The following is a 19,532-nucleotide window of genomic DNA, read 5'->3' as shown; positions in this document are numbered from 1 at the left end:
TCTGCCGCAGATAAAAGTCACTGCAGATGATATTTCAATTCAGCCGGAAAATGCGCCGATGTGTGCGTCCGTATCCTCGCGCCCCCCAGGTGTCCGTGCAGACATGGTGAGGGGGTATGTAATGATATAGTAATGTACAGGGCTGGAGAATGGGAAGTGTCAGCCTTAGTGCCCTCGGAATTGTATACCCCCTACTGAGAGTCCCAGCACAAATGTATCACCCCCACAATGGATACAGGAAGCGTCCGTTACAAGGGCCCCCATAACAGCATCGTCCATAGAACTATGTACAACTATGTCCCCATAACATTGTCCTCTGTAGACGTAATATGTGTCACCCTTATCGACCAGTGCCCCCACAGCCACCCATGACCGCACCGAACCATTCTTTCCAATACCCTTCATCCATGGCTCACATTTCCCTTTTGCCAATCTCTAGGTCGGCACAACGGAATCAGTATACAGTAACCTCATAACAGGATCAGTCACAGTGCCCCCTTTCACTTTTTGTTTTGGTATTGAGCCCCCCAGTAACTGTGTCGGCCACGCCTCCCCCCCTTGGTAACTTTGTGTAGGCCGTGCCACCTACCTGAGTAACATTGTGTCTGCCGCGCCGCCCCTCTTAGTTACACCTTAATCATATTTACCAGAAACCCCCTAGGTAACTTTGTGTCGGCCACGGCTCCCCCCCCCCCCCCCCCCCCCCCCCGGCCGAGCAACTTTGTGTCGGCCGCGCCACCCCCCATGAGTAACTTTGTGTCAGCCGCGCCACCCCCCATGAGTAACTTTGTGTCAGCCACCCTTAGTAGCTTTGTGCCGGCCACACTGCCCCCCTGAGTTACACCTGAACTATATTTACCAGGGACCTCCTAGGTAACTTTGTGTCGGCCCTGCCGCCCCCCCCCCCACCCCTTAGTAACTGCGTGTCAGCCGCGCCCCCCCCCCACCTCGCCCCTGAGTAACTTTGTGTTGGCCTTGTCGGCCCTGCTCCTCAGTTAGTAACTGTGTCAGCCGCGCCCCCCCCCCTTGAGCAACTTTGTGTCGGCCGTGCCATGCCCCCCCCCCGGTAACTTTGTGTCGGCTGCGCTGCCTTCCCCCCTGAGTAACTTTGTGTAGGCCCCCCTGAGTAACAGTTTAACCATATTTACCATAGTGTCAGTCCCAGGACCTTCACATTAGTGTCGGCTATAGATGCCCTATTTATACACGAGTCTTTCTGTACAGGTTGTGTGTGGATAAAGTACAAATTTACAATTTTACCTTTTCAACATACAGTAATTTTTTTGTATGTTCTTTGAGCTTCAGTTGCTTTTTCCCCTGGACGTATGAGAAAGTCGTGTTCTGTTGACCTCCCTCCCCGCCCTGAATCCCAACCCATTAGGACTATTTACTGCGGCGCTAACTGTAGGGATTATTTGTGGTGTGTTACTTACAGGAGGGCTTTGTACCCCGCGGTGGGCTGCACTTTGGGCTCTGCCTTCTCTCATCTGGATCAAGGCTAATGCAGACATAAGGCACGATGGGGCATAATTGTGTATTCATTCCCTCTCCGGGGAGTATATGGAAATTGACACGTTTCTGACTCATTACACCAATATGATGGGTCCGGTCTGCAAATGGTTCATGTTCAGGGGGATGAATGGGCTGCCTCTGTCTGCACGTGCTGCGCCGACTACCAAGGTGACCTTCAGGGCCCTGGGAATAATTACTGGGGCTGGATGTAAAAGCTGCAAATGAATATCATCCCCGGTCCAACTCGCCTAAATCACACATCCGGGTGCAATAAAAAGGAAAAAAAAAACTATATTTTAAAAACTTTTAAATAATTTAGGAAAACATTCTATATAAATTTAAAAAAATATATATTTCCATGTAAGTTTTTTAATGTTTTTTTCATAGCCATATGTTGTGGTCTATTATTGCTGCAAAACCTGCGCAGGTTTTATGGGGCTTGTGGCTCTTACAAATTTTTCTTTGCATTAAATTCTATTAAAAGCAAATTTTGTTTTGAAAGTAATCCAAAATAAAATTCTCAAGCTGCATGGGAACCACTTGACATGCAGGTCATGACCACAGCCAATGGGATGACATCACATTCAAGGGATTTCCTACAACGTGCAACAATGTTTCACTACAAATATGTAGTGGAGAAATATTTATATGTAACATTTATAATCTGCTTTAGCACTTATTTAAAAAAAAAAAATGCCAAAAAAAGTCCATCCCGGACGAGCCCCCAATTTGGATCATGATAGTATTTTGCAAAAAAAAAAAATCCCCTACTTTTGACTTGTGCTAAAATCCTATACTATTTGTGCTTGGTGGGAACCCCAGCCACCATGAGAAAGGGGGTCTGATTTTTCTTTCCGGCAAGCTAGGTTTGGTATGCGTCCTGTGTCACTCTATTCATGGGAATAGACCTTTAAAGTGATACATATACTTGGGACAACCCCTTTAAATAAAATTGTGGCCCAAACACAACCTCCTCCATTAGTCCTGATAGTCTCTTGGTTAAATGAATAATACACCTGGCATATTACTGAAATTGTTGCTCTGTGCCAGGTTCCTTAAAGGGATTGTCTGAAAGTTGAAAAAAATGGCTGCTTTCTTTAAAACAAAAAAAAAAAACAGCGCCACACTTGGTCATGGTTTGTGCCGGTATTGCAGCTCTGTTGTATAGAGAGAAATGGAGTTTAGTTGCAATACCGTGCACCACCCATGGTCAGGAGAGGAGCTGTTGCTAATAGAAAGCAGCCATGTTTTTCAACCACCCTACAACCCCTTTAATTCTAGTGATACGGCATGTGACTGCTGCATTGATTGGCTGCAGCGGGCACATGACATAGATCTCAGATGGATCCTTATGGAAACAGACAGGGTTGATATTCTTTTTGTATTCGTAGTAGTGTGTTTTTTTTTTGTTTTTTTTTTTGCAAAGTGGACAATCCCTTTAAGTGACATAAATTGTGACCAACAAAAATTGTCCCATTAATGGATGTAAAAGACTGGGGCACTTAAATGGCCACTACCCTCCCTGTCCATGTACATCCTCTTTATCCTATGTGATGACCCGGGCCCCGTATCTTCCCTGACCATCATGCTTGGCCCCCGCACACCTCGCCCTTGTCGCGGTGCAGCACATTGAGACGTCTGCTGGGATTTGTCTTCTAAGCGGACAATCGCTGGGGTCCCCCGCTGGCAGAGCAGATTGCTGTTTGCAGAGATAATAAAGGCTCAGGTGGCAAAGCAGAGCAAAAGATTCGCCCAGCGACAGGATCCTTCCTATTATGTTCTGCAGAAGGAAATAGAGGGGCGCCGTGCGTTTTAATCTTCATTTACGGTTTAACATTTTAACCCTCGTATTGCCGGGGCTGTCACCTGAACATATGATGAATTTATTAGAGACTGTGATTTATCAGCTGCGTCCACAGGGGAAGGATAAAAGAGATGGAAATCCTAAAAAAAAAAAAAAAAAAAATCATTTAATAAAACCTTTAAATTGTACATTTTTTGATGCCTCTTTTATTCTTTATTAAAATATGGCTGAATTTACAACATCTGATATAGATTATATTTTCTAGTCCTCAAGACCCCTGTACTCGAGGACTAGCACCTGCATCCTTCAGTGGCCTATAATGGGAATGCCCCTTTTAAATTATGTTTGCTCTTAAAGGCGGCCTCTTTCCTTTTGCATATAGATGTCATTAAAGGGTGTCCATTAAGCCAGAGTCACTCTTTTTGCATTTGAATGGTCAAGATGTAATACCACATTTGCCCAGTAGTGGCCACTGCAGGGAAAATATTTACTTGGCTTTAGCCTATGCCGAAGATTTTTGACCTTGGATCGGTCACAATCACCTGATCAACGGTCCAAACTTCAACCTTAAATAAAGGATGAGTCAAATCTCAGCTACAAGTCACTGGCTACTCGGCTTTCCAAAAATCCTGATAGTTCTGCGTTTCTATTTGTGATCTCCTACTACTTTTCCTTTTGTCAATCAGTTTTCTTCTTCTACTTATGAACCCGGAATTATAACAAACTCCTATCCAGATGTGTTGCCTTGTGGGAGGACAGTGAAAAGGAATTTTAATTAGGAAAATGCTTTTACCTTTCTAAGTAAAACGTGACTTTCTCCTCTGCTATCAGAAGTGAATCCATGGCTGGAGCCTGTATACCCTGTGGACTATCCCTTTAAGTTACGTCTGTTAGTTCACCTGTGCAAACTATGGTTTGTAGAAGGGGGGGTCAGTGTCTATGTGTCACATTGACACAAGGCAGCGTTAAGTGGGATGTTCTGATTGCTTCCCTCTGGCGTGTTAACCGCTCGTGGCGCTTGTCATGTTACATTTCCATCACTTTCATGGCTGTGGAGCTGTGGAGTAACAGGAGGGGGATCACTGATTACTGAGAATTTCCTTGACTAATTTGCCTGATAAAAATGTGTAAAATTTCCATGCAGAATACAGCAGCAGGCGCTCATTTACATGTGGCACGGCGCCTCCCGCAGCTTGTGGCAGCTGTCACGCTCAGCGGGCTGCAGATGTGACCTCCCCCATTATAGCTTGGCATTATAGGATGATACTCTGAATGGCAGGGCTGTGCTATGTACCCAGTGCCAACCTGAAGTCAGCCCGCTACTGTCAGGGCACCATCTATTTAGGGTCATGGTCCTTTTGGCTTCTGTAATGAATCCACTAAAAATCTAAATTTCACTGCACATTCTACAATGTCTCCGTATCACGTAATTGTGGTATCTGATGGCCTTATTGATGTCACTTGAAGTCTGATGATGTACTTCCAATAAGATAGGAACCCTAGTGACTAATATTAAAGGAGTATTACAGAAAGATTTTCTCACTTTGGACTCCTCCTAAGACTTATCTGTTCTTTATGGTACGACTTGAGTCTAAGATGGGAATATCCCTTTAAGTGAGCCTTCTCTTTAAGACTACCTCTTTTTAGATACTTTATCAGGGCATGAGGTTTGTCCATTAGTCAGTAGGTAGAGCTGCTATTCTCATTTGAAAGGCCATCATGTATTACCACCTTTGCCCAGTAGTGGCCACTGTAGGGGAAATCTTAAGCTGCCTGTAGCTTCCTGTGGCGATCAGTGATCACTAAAGGATTCTGACCTGAGAACAATTATCTGATTGATCTTTCCAGCTCCAATACAAAAAAGGGGTGGTCTTAAAGGGGACTTTTCATTGTCTTCAAATCATTTTCAGTTGAAATATTAGTTTTGTCCCCCCAACTATTCCAGAGTGATCAGTGCTGTTATGCCAATGATGATTTATGTCTGAACCTCCTACTTGACTGTATAACTACCTAAGTGGCATATTATAAGGTACCAAATTAATTGCTCAGGACTGGTGAGGGCTACACAAAAAACTTGTGGAACCGTAACTAACTATTAAATCACGCAAAGAGTTGGTAAAGGTTTTGGATATGTATATCGGGACTATGAAGTCATACATAAGGGATATTTAAGCCTTAAAGATATGTATAGATGGTCATAGGGGTCACTTTTGATGGCACTTTTTGCTGGACCCATCAGCTGGGAATTTTGTAGGTGGACTGAAATGTGACTTTTTGGGTGGGGGGAGCTTGGCACAGCGATGGGGTTTCGGCAGATGCCTGGGTAGGGTTATGAACTGTCACTGTAGCTGCAGAATGGTCCCAGACAAAGAGCAAGTGTGTTAGAGGGCGAGACACGGAGCGAGCGGGAGGATGTTCCCATTAGTATCCGGGGTCTGTGCCAAGATCTCTGCTGACCCCTCTCATATTTCGGCTTCCACGCTGTCACCTTGTTTCCTATGTGTATTGACAAGGTATTTATTATACTTCCAATGTTTCAGTGGATCAGTATTTCAGCTGGAGTGGATTTCTAGGTTTTGGATATAAAAAAAAAATTTTATTGCATAGGATATATTGACACCTCTGCTTGCTGTCAAAGAATGGGAACCTTCATATTTCATTTTGTACAGAGCTAACAGTTGAAGCTGAAACAAATGTATCCAGTGTAGACTGCGGCTTATATTTCTCTTCAGTCCTGATTGTTACTATGTATCAGTCTTGAGTTAGAACACAGGATACAATTGTATCAAACCCCCTGCTGTGAGAAGTACTAGATTTGGTGGCCTTGCACCTCTTTCTAGGACACTGCAAAATTTAATGTACCAGGTTGATTATTCAGGACAGTGTACCCTCCTCTTGGCTTTGGACTCCTCTTCCCTGGGCTTCATAAATCCTCCGATTTCCCAATCCTAGCGGGCGGTAAGGCGATTGCCGGCTGTAGATTACTCCTGTGTATGGAGCTGTATTTGGGTCATCCGGATTACAAATCATTATTTGCAGCCTATATGTATTAGGGAAGATTAGCCTCTGAGGCTCATTGAACATGTATGATGTTATATATAGCACCCTGCTCCCAGAATTGGGACTCTCCTGGGGGTCGGGGGCCTCCTCTGCCTTATTGAAATGTATTTGGTTCATCGACTTCTTTGTGTGAATCTGGTGTATAAACACATTTCAACCTGTGGGGATTTTAAGGATTGTAAATGTCACCTTCATGGTAACTTCTGGTTCCAAATCTGATGAGGAGGGCTGGAACGGACATGTGGGGGCGCTGTTCATGTTAGTCTTTGACTGTTAATCCCCCAGAAAACAAGTCTACCCTGTCTCATAAATATTTTGTCCCCCATCCGCATCCCTAGAAACCTGTTATGACCCCATAAAAGCAGGTGACGCATTGTCCCCAAAAAGTTCAACTACAGAGTGACTGCGGTCACGACTGGGCCACCCATAGGAGGGCAGTCATGGCTATGGCCACCCATAGGATGGGAGATGGAGACGGTCACAGCTGGGCCCACCCATAGGATAAGGGGTGGCGACTGTCACGTCTAAGCCCACCCATAGGAGAGGGGGTGGTTGGCGGTCACGGCTGGGCCCACCCTTAGGAGGGGGGTGGGCGGCGGCGGCGGTCACGGCTTGGCACACCCTTAGGAGGGGGGAGACGGCGGTCATGGCTGGAACCTCCCTTAGCCGGGGGAGTCAGCGGTCATGGCTGGGACCATCCTTAGGCGGGGGGTGGGGTCGGAGGTCACGGCTGGGATGACCCTTAGGAGGGGGGCGGCGGTCACGGTTGGGGCAAAAAACGGTTATAGTGCCAACATGAGTGATGGCCAAAGTACCCTCAACACAAGCCTAGACATTGGGGCACGTGCCGTGCATACGCTGCCTGCTTGGCTCACTAGGTATGTGTGGCTCCAGACCGCTGGATAACACTGTGGAGTCGTCATGTTTAGGAGATGCACGAGCTGTGGGTGTCATCGAGATTCTGAGCAGGGTGTGGAGAAACAAAGCCCCGGAAGCAGACCTACCATGCAGGAGACTGGTTACTCACCGTGTACCAGGGCAGTGATGATAAACAGTGCTGGGTTACAGACGGAATGTGCCTGGCATGTCATTGTGTTCAGAAGGTGAAATCATAATTGGCGTTAAATCTACACACATACCTCGGGGCGTAGAGGGCGAGCTCAGGAGTAATCCCCGGTTACCTGCCAGCACCTGCCCAATGCTGATGCCTCCTAGTTATAGACACGGGCATCATGATATGTTTACTCTTGGCGCCCATTGGAAATTAGAAAACTGATAATTCCAGGGCCCTTAAAAAGTAGGGGCCCCGCAATGAATAATAGTTAGTGGGAACCTGAGTTAATGTCATTACTGGTATCAACTCTCCTAAAGGTAAAATGGTATTGTCAGCCATATTGCTGATCACCCAACTTTCCCAGGATCCGACATACAACTAGGACAACTTACCTTTAATGAGGGATGAGAGGTTGGTGCCCTTTGTGTCTGGATCAAGGAACTTTCATCTCGGGGAAACGCAATATGAATACAAAAGCCCCTTGTGTCTACACATCAAATCCGTCTTTTTTTGGATGAAGAAAAAAAGTTTGTGAGAAGCGAAATCCATAAACCGTGACCTCAGTCTTGTAGCCTAAACAGGGACTTGTACAGCGCAAAATCTAAAATAAAAAAGACAAGATTTAATCCCGGACCCCGCCCTTACTGTAATCCTCATGTAACTATAAAGTGTCCTTCCTAATCTCCAGGTATTTCTGTAAAATTCTAAAAGTGTCCAAAACCAGAACAAGGTTCTTCAGTTATTGCGGTGCCCGTTTATGGAGCCGGGGTGACGCTTTGGCTCATCTCAATCAGATATAGATTACTTAACTTTAATATCAGATTAAGGGGGAGGGGGGGGGTTGGGAGTCCATTTTCACCATTCCACTGCGCCATTGTTACATATGTCACACCCATATCAACAATCATGATGCCACCAAATCATATCACTGTGGATGCATAAGAGACATAGACTGCCATCAGAGAGGACTGCCCGTGGTTTAGACCCCTCTCCTTGGTAGGAAAACCTGCATGCATGGCTAACATGGTATGCCTGTGTATGTGGGATATGGGTCTCTTTTAGTTTGTGCTCTATATTCTCCTTCCCCCGATGCTACATAATGTCTCCCACCGGTGACTCACAATGCTCAGCGGTGCACCATCCGTGGGGCGAGCCTTTTGCCTCATGCAGCACCACTTAATAAACCACTACTAGTATATTGTTGGGCAGCTTCAAATTTTAGTTTCTTTCATGGTCCAGTGTGGTGGCGTTCTCCAGAAAATCAACTTTGAACTGAGATGGAAATTGTTTGTATAAAGTCAAGGAGGTGGAGAGTTTAGCACTGAAGTCAACGTGGGGGTTCTGAACGCCTCCTCCTCTGTGATTGATATTGTGCATCGGACTTCAGGAGATCTGCTTAGTGATGTCTCTGGATAAAGGACCATCAATTATAGTGCAGAGGATTTTCGGAGGAAGAGAGAGCTTGACTTGTGTTTAATCTCCGCCCCCTTGACTTTATACAACCAATTTCTGATGCCAGGTTCCCTTTTAAAAGCTGGTTTTGCGCCCCCATGAAAATTCAGGACTATCCTGCTTAATCTAGCAGGATTAGGGGTAGGTTTTTGAGTTGTGAAGGTCACAACCCTGCTGTCATCCCAAGAAGCATGAAGCAAGAAGACTTTGTATTTTGGCTTTTCCTATGACATCCATATGCCCTCAGCCCATTCAGAAGACTGGAAATTAACCATGTTTGCCCATCTGACTCCCAAAATGATTTTAGAAATGTCCTCTTATTATTATGCCAATGTGACATTTATCCCTTATTTTCCAATTCCTCCTCCTACATAAGGGATCCTCATAGCAGCGAGGCAGATTAGGATCTCTGTTTGCTCTCGCCTCTTCCATACCTGCCGCCTCACCCCATCCCACACCTCTGCTTGTAAATGAAGCTTTTCTTCGGCGGCTCTGCAGCGCGCCAGGACCTAGTGGAAAGTGCCCACCCTGCTGTGGTGGGGTGATGTGGCCCTTCTGGTGGGGGCGACACAGATCTGTGTGTACTTTGGCCCGGCGCACTGCGACTGCAGCCCTGCTGATTTCTCGTCATACTGAGGCCTGTGTTTACAGGACACTGACCCTCAAAATGACCCGGTTCTAGCGCAGTCTGAACACAGTGTCCATTTTCTTTCCCTCATTCATCCGTTGCTGGATTTCCTATTCGGAATACAAAGACGTCTCGCAGGAGACATCTCACACATCAAATGTTCTTGTTATTCGCACTTCATCATGGCACGCTAGCTGGCTGTGCACACAGGGGCAGGGGTCAAATCCTGATAACTCCCCCCTTACCCAGGCCAATCCGTAAAAGTTACTCTATTTGGGGACATTTAGGGAACATATAAAAGGCCATTTATCATGATTACTCACAGAACCAATCACAGCGCAGCTTTCATATTTTCCTTATGCAGTTTGAAACTAAAGCTGTGCTGTGATTGGTCGTCATGGGCAACCAGGACAAAAGTTCCTTTTATAGGTTCCCAAAATGTCCCCAATAAAGGGAATTGATTGCTATGGGCAACTACAGTTGTTTTGTGCCCCACAATATAATATTCTGTACTTTATATTATTGCATCCCTCTGCTAGAGGAAACTGGTCTCCTGTATGGATAAAAAGGCCTTAGGTTGAGCTAGGCCTAAATTATTGTTTACATCCTGTACTGGTTCTTACCACCCAGTCGGAAAGTGGATCAGACCGAACAAGGCCCCACAGCATCTGCAGGGTCACCCCCATGTGGGGGTCTAGAATTTGTTGGGATGGGCCCTAATTTTCCGCAAACTTTCAACAAATTTAGATATATCATGGGCCAAAAGTGTGTTCTGGGACCAATTTATGACTGTGTATGACTATTCATCATTTGGACCTTATATCATTACCTGATATTTTTTTTTATGGAAATATGCAGAAAAATTGGGTATCCTGAGAATTTGTTGGCCTTATTGTGTTTTTAAGTTGGGGTTCAGAGGAGTCCCATGAGTGCAGTCTAATGGTCCGAGAACCAACCCCATTTACAGTCAATATGATCTGTACTGATGGAGGGGTAGCGGGTTGTCAAGGGGGAGGTGTGACAGTTCAACACTACTTGGCGCAGAAATGGTTAAAAAAAAAAAAAGTTTTGAGACCAGTCCATTAGTCTAAGAAGTTGTGGAGAACAAGGGTGTCTGCAGCCGCCATAGACTGTGGCGGGTTGGCGTCCGTCCATTTCACACTCCTCCCTGTGAATTTATTTTTGTCCTCGTTGAAGTTCATTCTCTTGGATGAAAATAAACCTCCAGCGGCGAAGAAACCGAGAAAATAAACCTTTATCTGAATGTAACGGACAAGTTCTCTGTGTACGGGATATTGGGACAGGACATGTGTGGGAATCTGTGCTGGGGTCTTGGAGCAGGTCTGCCCAGGAATGGAGGGGGATTCAAGTTAGAAATATCTCTCTACGTTTCAAATACATTAAAGGGAACCTGTCATCAGCAATTGGCCTAATAAATGCCTCCTCCTCTGTGATTGACATCATGCATCGGACTTCAAGAGATCTGGATGTAGGGCCATCAATTACAGTGAAGGGGGCTTTCTGAGGAAGAGAGAGCTTGACTTCAGTGTTTAAATCTCCGCCTCCTTGACTTTATACAACCTGTTTACTTCTCACTTCAAAGTATTATTATTATTATTAAAGTAGATTTTCTGAATGATGCCACCGCACTAGGTCATGAAAGAAACCTGATCTAGAAGATGTTCAGCGGCTTGGCAACATACTGGTAGTGGTTTATTAGGTCAATTTCTGCTGACAGGTTCCCTTGAATATCTATATTAAATATCTGGCACCTGGTTTGGTTTTCCGTATGCAAAGAGATACAGCCCACAGCTGGAGCACAGCGGAGGAGTGTCCACTCGGGAGTCTTGTATCATGTCGCCCACCAGTCGGGGGCGCAGCTCCGCACAGTACCGATCCCTCCACCTGTGACTTGCACTTATTAAATTATCCATTGACCTTGCCCCGTCTGAAGCTCCTTGACACCGCTCACACTGTAAATCAGAGCTTTTATGCAGGACACGACAGGCCTTGGCTTGCAATGTCCATTTTATAATTGAACCCGGCTTATAACGAAATGAAATTACCATTTATAAGAGGCTGGGAAATCACTCGTCCCCAGCGGCCTCCAGAATGATTTGCACTTAGTTCTTATTTCTCCGACAAATTTTACGTAAAAAGAACAATTCTGGGGTGAAAGTTTACATTGTGATGTTCCTCTATTTATTCTTCATGGAATTTATGCATAAATTGGCAAATGGGAGTTTACCTTTTCCAGATGATGTCCATGCACAGCGGATTTTGCTTGCATTGATTGGTCAGTGTATGGACACTCCTCCAAGTGGTAACACCCAGTTGGCAATTTGTTGGTGAATTTATAGAAGTAATAACAGAGGGATGGCACATTGCAGAGTTTTAAGAAATGATCTGCGATGGGTGCCACAAACTGGGTCCCATAAATATGACCCTATCTATCCCCATCCCCCCACATCCCTAAAAAAAAAAATCTCATTATAGGTGACCCCTTCCCAAAACTCCTCACGATCAGCCATTATATTTGCACCAAACCTGCCACCGAATGTTCAGTTTCCCCACAGTGCCCCTACAGTTAAAATGCAGCATTACACTATTAGTACTGTGTGAATAATGCGTGGATATGCCGGGTCCTCCTACATATAAGAGACTTTTTGTGACAATCTGAAAGAGAGTCCCCTCCCCAAATTAATTTAGAAAATAAAACTTTGTATTTAATGATAATTTTAAGGATTTTTGCAAAATCTGAAAAATGATGTATAGCTTTGCTCTGTAGCCTGAAGTTTTCTCCCTGTGAGGACCCTGCTGGGAGTAGTAGTTTTTATAGTTGGCACACCTGGAAGCTTCCATATTTCAGGACTCTACAAGCTAAATACTGGTACTAGAACGTATCCTTGGTCTCACCGGAAATAATAAGCCCCCCTGCACACGGTGCCAGATGTACAATTGCCTCTCTGAATTCTTGTGTGCCAACTTCAGCCAAACGTTTAGGAAACTGGGCTTCCCTGATGGGACTGTAATGTTCCTGGTTATGTGCAGACATTACTAACGAGCCTGGAATGTAGATGTCTTCTCTCTAATTGTCCTGTCACACAGCGCTACCCCTTACTGGCAACCATTAGCCATCGGACAAAGCCAATGAGTTGTGCACGTGACGGCACCAGCAGTTATATGTGATGGGTTTTTTAAGCTCTTTTGTAGTTTTTTAAAAACAATATTTAAATAGGGTCGCACCTTGTTTTGTGTCGATACAGGAGGGGAGACAGGAGATGAAGCTGTAGTCTTATACTGTGTGGGGGGAGATGAAACTGCAGTATTTTATGATATGAACGGGATAAAACTGCAGTTTTGTGCTGTAAAAGGGAAGGAGGGGGATACAACTGCAGTCTCATGCTGGTGTGAGATGAGGGGGGAGGTGAAGCTGCAGCCTCATGCTGTGAGAAGGGAGATGAATCTGCAGTCTTGTGTTATAAGGGGAGGGAAGGGAGATAAAGCTGCAGTCTTATGTTATGAGAGAGGAGTGAGAAGATTAATTTTTAGTCTCATGCTGTGAGATGGGAGATGAAGCTGCAGTCTTATGCTATGAGGAGGAGGGAAATGAAGCTGCAGTCTTATATTATGAGAGAGGAGTAAGGAGATGACTCTGCAGTCTCATGCTGTGAGAAAGGAGATGAAGCTGCAGTCTTATGCTATGAGGAGGAGGGAGATGAAGCTGCAGTCTTATGCTATGAGGAGGAGGGAGATGAAGCTGCAGTCTTATGATATGAGCAAGAAGAAGGGAGATGAAGCTGCAGTCTTATATTATGAGAGAGGAGTAAGGAGATGACTCTGCAGTCTCCTGCTGTGAGAAGGGAGATGAAGCTGAAGTCTTATGATATGAGAGAGGAGGGGGAAGATGAAGCTGCAGTCTCATGCTGTGGGAGGGGAAGAGTGAGATAGAGCCTAAGACTGCAGCTCCAAGAATAGAAGAAGGCGGCAGTTTTAGACTGGTTGTTCAAGAGAAAGTTTGGTTCAACCTCCCCTCTCGGAGCATAAGAGCCTCATCCCCCCCCATGCACTGAACATGTGCAGCCCCTGCAAACTGACCCATATGTATCCCACAACTGCACACATTGCACAGGGTGGGAGTCCTTGCGTCATACAGAAATATGCTGTCTGCCAGCCGAACTGCAGCACTGGTACTTTCAAGGACTGTTACTGAGTTGGTGCTGCACTCCGGCTGGCAGACAGGGAGTCCATGCATCATATCTCTGTATGATGCAATGACCCCCATACTGCACGATGTGTGCCTCTATATTCTTACTCTACTCTAGGAGTCACCTCTACTTATAAATGGCGGAGATTGCATCAATCGTTATCTGTGAGGCAATCGCTTAGACTATAATCCTGTAACTGAATATTTCACCATTGTACAATATTATAGGGTTTCACTTTTATTTGAACCGAAGTGTAGAGGGCCGGTTTTTGGCGATGTTCCTCTTTGGCATTCGGAGTCCGCATAGCTGACAAGATTTTAAGACTTAATCCCTGACAAGAAATATGTCTAAATAAGGTCAGATCAGTGACGGCCACACAATGCCCCCTGTGTCCTATAGGGTTAACTAAGAGGATAGGCTGGAAGATAATCTGGCTGTATGGATGATATTAGTCGGGTCCTGTGGTCAGGCTATATGATTAATGCATGCCCTATAATGCACCATTTCTCCTTTCCCTATGGGATTAGATGGAATTACTAGTTATAATCTACCCGCTGACCAGTGACATCACCAACGCTGACCGCGATAGGAATGGGGTTATCGGATCATGTGACTAAAGGCGTTTATGAAATTTTGTATTGATATCAAGATATTTTCTTCTGATTGTTAGGACCCCACCTGACCTCAGAATGGGGGTCCTGTTTCTACTAATGAATGTGGTGTCAGGTGTACCATGCTCCTTCCATTCATTGTCTATGGCACTCATGAAGTTGTGTGATCTCCCCTGGACCTGCTGCTGGACCCCCATTCATGATGGGTGGAGACCTTTCCAATCAGAAGCTTATCCCCTATTTTGTAGATCTTAACGCTTAAAACTTTGACCAACCCCTTTAAATACTGCAGTACCGTACACCGCCTGTGGCCCAGAGTGGCGCTGTTTCTAAGGGATTCTCACATCATTTGATAATGGAGTCAGTAGATTTCTGTTACCTGTATCCCAGAAGTACCTTACAGTCCAAAGTCTTATATTTCCAGCTGATAACTGGGAACAATAGATTACATTCCATTACGTGAAGATATACTTGCGGTTCTTTGTATTCATTTTATTCTATGGGCCATGTGATTTGAACTGAAAGCTCTACAGGTGATGTGTGACTACAACTCCCAGCATGGACAGACACGGGTTACACAGCAGCTCTATAGGGTGTGTACATACATTGGATATAATGGGATTATACATTGCAGTGATTTCCATAGGGATTAGAGATACTTGGGAGATGCAGAAGACATTTGGTTACACCTTGTCATGTATGACGGTTCCTTATGTTGTTTTGTTATTATTTGTTATATTATTATTATTATTATTGTTATTATTTGTTATTATTTTATTATTATTATTATTTTATTGTTTTTATTTCTTTTATTGCTGTGCTATTTCCCAATTTTTTTGGCTTCATCCTAAATTTTTGTTTTTCTCCCACAGCTCAGCGGGCTACAAACCGGGAGGACCAGATTTCAGACACTTCACTACGGACAAATGGTGAGAGATGTCGGCAGTGACCTGGAGCCAGGGAGGGGGGGCAGTGTCCCTACAAAATTCTTGAGCGGTCTCCCTATGGCCATGTGCTCAGGTGCTATGGGGGTTTCTAGTACTTTCATTCTTGGACACTACTGGTCTCAATATGGTTTAGGAGTCAGAGAGCATGACTCCCTTAAAGGGGTTGTCCACTTTAAGGACATGCCAGCAAATAAATTGTATTGTTTGTGTAATGAAAAGTTAAACAATTTTCTAATAACAAAAATAATAATAATAATAATTCCTTTTATTTATATAGCACACACAGATTATGCAGCGCTGCACAGAGATTGCCAAATCACTCCCTGTCCCCAATGGGGCTCACAATCTAATAAACCTACCAGTATGTTTTGGAGTGTAGGAGGAAACCGAGGGACCTAGAGGAAACCCATGCAAACACGGAGAGAACATTCAAACTCTTTGCAGATGTTGAATATACTTTCTGTATCAATTTTTCTTCATAGTTTTCTAGATCTCTGCTTGCTATCATGCAACAGGAAGCTTCATCATTTAATTGCTGTAAATAAATAGTGGTCCGTGGTCATGTGACGTCACACAGGTGCACGGCTCATTTATATCACAATATGATGTGATGTGTCGTCATACCGCTGTGTGTGTGTATGTTAGTAGCAGCAGGACTGTGAAATATGGATATATATTTTCCAAGATTGTAGCTTCTCCAAGTGCACTGGGGAGTTCCCTTAGCCCAGACCGATATCTGGCCACACACATTGATGCCCGATTTCAGCCCCCATGGATGTCTCTCTGCACCATAACTGTCCATGAAAAAAATAAGATAAGTCCTATGTTTTTCCGTCTTTCCTTCTTTATGGAGAGGGGAGCAGCGCTGCTCACCCCTCCTCTCTCCAGCGCGCTGCTGTATGCTCGCTTCAGCCCGGGTGCGCAAGGGTCCTCACACTGCTGTGCTCTCTGTAGCCAGTGTTAAGATTGCACAGCTCTTCAGGGACAATACTGATCTTTGTGTGTAATGTTGGTAGCAGCAGGACTATAAAAGATGGATTTATATTCCAGGATTATAGCTTGTGGGAATATATCCTCACCCTGCTTTTCTCTTAACTCTGTGTACTGAACTTCTCCCAAATCTCATACTCTTTGTGTGCAAACTCAGAAGGGAAGGAGTTTTGAGCAGAACAATGCAGAGAGCACTGCAGTGTGAGGACACGGCCCCCAAAAGATAGATCCTCAGAATATAAGCCTGTATTTCACAGTCCTGCTACTACTAACAATATACACAAAGATAAGTTTAAAAATATCTCTCCAGGGACAATACATATATTTGTGTATGTTAGTAGCAGCATGGCTGTGAAATATGGGTTTATATTCCAGGGGTGCAGCTTTTGGGGGCATGTCCTCACACTGCTGTGCTCTCTGCTTTGTTCTGCTCTAAACTCCTTCCTTCTGAGTTTACCCACAAAGAGTATGAGCTTTAGGAGAAGTGCAGTACACAGGGTTAAGAGAAAAGCAGTGTGAGGATACATTCCCAGAAGCTATGTGGATCCTGGAATATAAATCCATCTTTTATAGTCCTGCTGCTACTAACATTACACACAAAGATAGCTATTGTCTCTGAAGAGATGTGTAATCCTAACAGGGAGCACAGCAGTGTGAGGTCCCTTGCACAGTTAATAGAAAAGCAGTGTGAGGATACATCCCCGCCAGCTCTAATCTTGGAGTATAGATCCATATTTTAAAGTATTGATTGCACATATTGAGAAAAACCAGTGCAGTGGTTATCAGTGGTGATATCCTGCAGCAGATCCCTCCGCAGCAGAACCGGTGTCTGATACTTGTTACATTGTATCCTGTATCTATTATAATATCTGCTGTACATTATCTCGCGGTCTGTAATTCTCCTCACCCGCTTGTTCTTTATTCCCTCGCTGCTCCTGGAGACGGGAAGCTTTTCTTCTCATTGCATTGTGTGACTGCGCTAAATAAAGAGCCGCAATCGCAGATAAAACCTTTGTATAAGTGGATTCTTCTTCTTTCAGAATCCCTCAAGTTGTAATTAACATATTCCTGGATCATTGTTACCTTTCTTGGGCTTCATGTGAATGAGCTGTAGACTTGTTATGGTGTGAAAGCCATGCTGCTTGTGTAAACAGCGCCACCTAAATGCGCAGGCTGCTGGTGGTATTGCATGTGGACATCATTTACTCTGTTGTTATGGCCAGTGGACAGGTGTGGCGCTGTTCCAAAAAGAAAGTAGTCATGGTTGATGAAAAATTTTGGTAAATTTTGCAGTTCTGATCATGAAAACGGTGAATCCCTCACTTTTGGGAAGTGGAAAGAGTCTCATCTGGAAGACCCCCATAGATTTGACCTTCTGTCCTGGTCTGGCAAGTTGGGACCTTTTGGAAAGACGCCGTCTTTTCACCCCTTCTTCTTGTGGTTGGTAATTTTTTGCCAGACTATGGGAAGGGAGTGGTGGCTGCTGCAGTACCTCTTTTCTTGGACTGCATCTACAGGTTCTATACCCATGACCCTATTCAACCACAATGCCCTACATTGTTACATTTTTAAATTTTAGTCACAAGACACTCTCTTTTGGAGGACCTGCTCATGATCACGTGATATTTTTGCAGGTCCTGCGTCTCCAGCTCCTTATGATCACTAGTGATCGCTCATCAAAGCTGCTTTTAGCTGCGGTCTTGTTCTGCAGCGGCCACTACAGGACAACTGTGGTATTACATTATATATGTATTCAGTGTAGTGTATGACCGTGCTGAGTCCTCCAGACCTACGGGGGAGCTGTTTCCACTCTGGCTTATAGAAAACTGGAGGACCCCTTTTTTATTATGTCCACCTACTCCAATTAAAAATTTAAAGGAGCCGTGACTTTTGAGAAGCGTTGTTTTATATACATTTCATTATATGAGCTGGAGTTCTGGTGCAGTGTGTTATATACATTTCATCATATGAGCAGCGGTTCTGGTGCAGTGTGTTATATACCTTTCATTGTATGAGCAGCAGTTCTGGTGCAGTGTGTTATATACATTTCGTTATATGAGCAGCAGTTCTGGTGCAGTGTGTTATTTACATTTCGTTATATGAGCAGCAGTTCTGGTGCAGTGTGTTCTATACATTTCGTTATATGAGCAGCAGTTCTGGTGCAGTGTGTTCTATACATTTCATTATATGAGCAGCAGATCTGGTGCAGTGTGTTATATACATTCCGTTATAAGAGCAGTAGTTCTGGTGCAATGTGCTATACCATGGATGGGAAGGCATTCTGCTCCTGGGAGCTGGGCCGGATACTCTGGATATTTAGTCTCCATCAGTTTTCCTATAAAGTGCTCTGTGGGGCTCCGGAGCCTCTTTGCACCTCGTCCACACTGCGCTACTTGTCACATTCCTGCACTCAGGGAAACCGAGGCTTTCAATGGAGAAGTCTTCACGCCCGGTCGCCTCCCGGTCTCCAGAACCTTTGACTTCTACACAAGGGAGAGGATTCCATCATCAGCCGCCCATTCAGATGCACAGAATAGGAAATAAGGGACAATTTTTTTTTAAAGCAACTTAAAGTAAAATCCCCAGAAATACATCACCGGGTGTGAGGGGAAGGGACAGGATCCACCATGTGTCTAATCATATATTCTGCTACTATAAACCTGTATCTAATAATAATAATAATTCTTTATTTATATAGTGCACACAGATTACGCAGCGCTGCACAAAGCATGTCAAATCGGTCCCTGTCCCCAATGGGGCTCACAATCTAAACATCCTAACAGTATGTTTTGGAGTGTGGGAGGAAACCGGAGTACCCGGAGGAAACCCACGCAAACACGGAGAGAACATACAAACTCTTTGCAGATGTTGACCTGGGTGGGATTCGAACCCAGGACTCCAGTGCTGCAAGGCAGAGGTGCTACTCACTCAGCCACCGTGCCGCCCAGTATCTGCAGAAGCCCCCCAATAGTATCCCCTCCCCCACACACAGTGATGTCACAGTATAAGGATAATACACGCAGTGATGTCACAGTACAGGGATAATACACACAGTGATGTCACAGTACAGAGGTTACATACACACAGTGATGTCACAGTACAGAGGTTACATACACACAGTGATGTCACAGTACAGAGGTTACACACACACAGTGATGTCACAGTACAGAGGTTACACACACACAGTGATGTCACAGTACAGGGATAATACACACACACAGTGATGTCACAGTACAGGGATAATACACACACACACAGTGATGTCA

General features: G+C 44.7%; 1 protein-coding gene across 2 annotated transcripts in view; it reads left to right on the top strand.

Moving 5' to 3' along the window:
• The window catches only part of PLXNB1 (plexin B1), a 100,800-nt gene that overhangs the window by 23,443 nt on the left and 57,825 nt on the right, over positions 1 to 19,532 (top strand). For both annotated transcript variants that reach the window (XM_072128233.1, XM_072128232.1), the window contains exon 2: positions 15,202 to 15,258. The gene's annotated coding sequence lies outside the window, so the exon portion shown is untranslated. The remainder of the gene's footprint in view (positions 1 to 15,201; positions 15,259 to 19,532) is intronic.

The sequence above is a fragment of the Engystomops pustulosus genome, chromosome 10 (genome assembly GCF_040894005.1).
Source record: "Engystomops pustulosus chromosome 10, aEngPut4.maternal, whole genome shotgun sequence".
Lineage (NCBI taxonomy): Eukaryota > Metazoa > Chordata > Amphibia > Anura > Leptodactylidae > Engystomops > Engystomops pustulosus.
Note: the sequence above shows the minus strand (reverse complement) of the source record. Positions and strands in the feature narration are given on the sequence as shown.